The following is a 3866-nucleotide window of genomic DNA, read 5'->3' as shown; positions in this document are numbered from 1 at the left end:
TGAAATGAACTTTGTATACGGTTGTCAAGATGTCACAAAAGTTACTTTCCGTAAAGTAATTATAAATATTTGCATTCACGTTGTTTAATTTTCATATTGTACAATTGTTGACAATGCAACTTGCAAACAATCGTTTTCAAAACGACCATAAGTCAAGCTGTTACGTCATTTAGGGGGTCTCCTTATAAACTGCTACTTTTTTTTTGCTGGACATAGAAAAAATCTGGGAAAAATTACAAAAATTGAGAAATGAATTGCCAATCGTTTAAGACCATTCCCAAAGTGGCACACCTAAATTTGACATTTGGACGCAATTTCAAAGTTGGATGTTATATGACGGGGTTTTGTTAATTATTTTTTGAATCGAACACACCCGTCCTATATATGTAACATCACATGACTTTTAAGTGATTAAAACTAATTTTTTTAAATAATATTTGCATGTTTGACATGTTTTTTTCTTTAACAATTACAATTACACCGACAGTCATAATTTCTGTATTATTTAAAAAAGTTTTGTTACACATTTTGTTACACCTTAGTACAGTAACCCGGATTGGTTGACCATTGTGAAGTTGAGTTTTTGGGGTAGCATAAATTTATATCGTTGTACTCCTTTTGTTTGTGTTAACCAATTGTCGTTCGGAATTATTTTTTATACGTCATTTATTTATCTTGCAATTTCTTGTAATTTAGTTTGCGTCTTATTTCGTTGGTGTCATATTCACCGTACGGCCTTCAACAATGAGCAAAGCCCATACCGAATAGTCAGCTATAAAAGGCTCAGATATAACAAAGTAAAACAATTCAAACGAGAAAACTAACGGCCTTATTTATATAAAAAAAATGAACGAAAAACAAATATGTAACACACAAACAAACAACAACCACTGAATTACAGGCTCCTGACTTGGGACAGGCACATACATAAATAATGTGGCGGGGTTAAACATGTTAGCGGGATCTATGTTTGTGTTCGATCATACAGTATAATAAGTCGGTAGTTGCCCGCGAATGGATTTTTATTTTATTCTTTGCGTCTTATTTGTTGATTGCAGTTGGTTTTTGTTTTGTGTCATGTGGAGATATGATGTGATTTTGTTTTTCTTTTGATGTGTTTGCATCTTAAATTGGGATTGCACCGAGTTATTTCATGATTTCTTTTGTGCTATATTTTCGATACATTTTTAGTCTATTAATCGTATGAATAATAAAAAGTATCACATTATGTCGCCGGACAATTATAAGATGCTATACTCAATTTTCTCAAACACCTCTCCCGAGTGTTCAAGAATATCAAAGTTCCTTTATATTAATTTTTACCGTATACGGTGGCTCACTCTATTTTTCTCATACTTGCTCACTATAACAAGTCCAAGTACTATAGTAGTACACCGGTGTCTTCATATTTCATGTACTGCACATGCGTATATATATTACTCGAGTGTGAAACATGCAGACAATACTCTACTAAAGCAATCCAGGAAACAATCCATCAACAAGGAATTAAGACTGAGCTAAGGGGAGCTCGCTCCAGTATTGCTCCAGTGATTCCCTATGTTTAATCAAACATATTTCCCCGACGAAAGCCACCCCCCCCGCCTATATTCTTGAAAACGTTGTTCTTATACATACTTATCTCCATGTTATTGTCTCAAGTCTTCAGTCTCTGCACCGAACTCTTACAATCAACCAAGTCATTGCTACAACGGTGCTTAAAAGAGCAGCGGCTTGGGTTAAAATTGTACTTACTAGATAGTCTTTGATAATCTGTTACAGTTTTGTACAAGAGTAATGTTTGGAATGCTTAAACCTTTGGCATATTTTGTAAGTTGAAAAATGAATATATACTATATACCTTTTTTGGGTGTTAACATTTGCGGTTGACTGGCATATTTTATGTAGAATGTACAAACTGTTTTATTTAAAAAAAAAAAAAAAAATGATTCTAAAAGATAACGAAAATTTAAAAAAAAGAAAGAGTTAAGTGATCAAGTTCTTTGAAGAAGGAGAAAGGGGAAATCAATAGCACTGCTATATCATCTCAGAAATTATATAAATTATTACCATTAGTATTACAAGACTATGAAGGATGCATTCACATCTCTTCTGTTATGGAGACGTTTGACAAATTCTGTATATAAAAAAAACAAGTTCCTTTTGTGACATAACTTTATTCATATAGATTATTTCTCCTACATATCTTTATATATTGCTTTCTTTAGTTCAAATTGGAATCTCAGATAAGCATCTGGTACTTTAAAACCTCTACTCTCTGTTCCATGCCTCTGGTCGACATGTGTACTTCAGAATAATTACTGACTGTCAAATGTATAGCAGAACGTACATAACTTCTTGATAAATCAAACTGCTGTCTATCTCCCTTTTCGACACTGCAAAAAAAAAAAAAAATCGAACAGGCAATTAAAGAGGGGGTTGCAACCACATGTTCCCCGTACAAACGGATCGGAATTCAATTCTCATTATGTAAACAAATATTGTAGGATGTGTTAGTGTCGAATCCTGAAATTTGTAAGGTATTTTGGTGTTTCAAAAGCCCCTCCCCCTTTTTTTAATATACACCACAAAAAAAAACATTTAGTTAGGATAAAGAACTAATAAACGATAGTCCTATAATGTAAGGCTTCAGAGTTTCATATCTTTAAGATTCAACATGTTTATCGGATTGTATTTTACTATCAATGTTGAACCGTTCATTTTTATCGGATTTTTTTAACTACCAATGTTGAACCGTTGAACCGTTGAACATTGATAGTTAATAACAAACATTCGATAAAAAATGTTGAATGTTAATGATATGAACCTCCGGTCTTATATTAAAGGACAACACATAACACTTCTGAGGTTCATATCATTTACATTCAACGGTTTTATCGGATTTTTTTTTTACTATGAACCGTTCAACATCAATAGTAAAAAAAAATCCGATATACAAACGTTGAATATAAGTGATATGAACCTCCGAAGTTTATATAATAGCATTACGGTAAATATAATAATTAAAATTCAGTTAATTTAGTGTGGGAGGCTATTTTAATCCACTTTCTGAGTGTGTATTAAATAATGTTACAATGTAACAAACCTATCAAACACACCGTGAAAAATAACATTATCTCCCCTGGAAATGCTTAACAACAAGACACAAAAAACTGCTACCTTTTTTTGCTCTATATCACATAATTATGAAAACACATTACATAGATAGGGAATATTGTGCTTGTGTACACGTTTAAATGTGTAGGTGGCACACTCAGAACGATAGTCTCTAGATTTTTTTTTTAAATTCGTCCCGGGCTTTCCGGGTTCACGTAGCAACACGTTTCTTTCCTTTCCAGCTATTCCTGATTATCAATTAATCCAAAACATGCATTTATCACAAAGCAACAACTATTAAACAACTCACCTATACCAATGGTGATCGTCTAATTCCTAGCTGATTCCTTTAATCGTACCTTTCTTGACGACACCCATCGTTGTAGCGTCTACCATTGGAGGTAGCGAAATTACATGATTTGACAGGAGAGCGAAATAAACAAGGGGAGCAATTTTATCGAACCGCATTCCGGACTGCATAGGTGTCGTATTAGCATTCATACTACATCTGAGGCCGTGTTCACATTGACCTAAAATCGGTGTTGTGTTAGTGTAACTCACACGTAAACTAAACACGATTGCGTTCCCATTGATAAAACTCAATGTTTACATGTAGTTTAAATGATGTTTTATCTACACACAGTCGATAGTCAATGTAGGCCTTGTGTAGGTTAAGTGATCAAGACTCAAAGCAGCATCATTGCCGAACCCATAAGCTAAGGCAGCTACCAATTGATTTTCGGGGGGAGGCT

At 33.7% G+C, this 3866-nt stretch overlaps 1 long non-coding RNA gene across 1 annotated transcript; it reads right to left on the bottom strand.

Annotated features, from left to right (window-relative positions):
• Positions 1-2158: 2158 nt before the first annotated feature.
• LOC143084356 (uncharacterized) lies at positions 2159-3594 on the bottom strand. Its single transcript, XR_012981023.1, has 2 exons — positions 3425-3594; positions 2159-2393 (listed from the first exon to the last, which is right to left on the bottom strand). It is a non-coding gene; the product is annotated as an uncharacterized LOC143084356 (long non-coding RNA).
• Between the last annotated feature and the right edge of the window lie 272 nt (positions 3595-3866).

This window comes from Mytilus galloprovincialis, chromosome 7 (genome assembly GCF_965363235.1).
Source record: "Mytilus galloprovincialis chromosome 7, xbMytGall1.hap1.1, whole genome shotgun sequence".
Taxonomy (NCBI): domain Eukaryota; kingdom Metazoa; phylum Mollusca; class Bivalvia; order Mytilida; family Mytilidae; genus Mytilus; species Mytilus galloprovincialis.
Note: the sequence above shows the minus strand (reverse complement) of the source record. Positions and strands in the feature narration are given on the sequence as shown.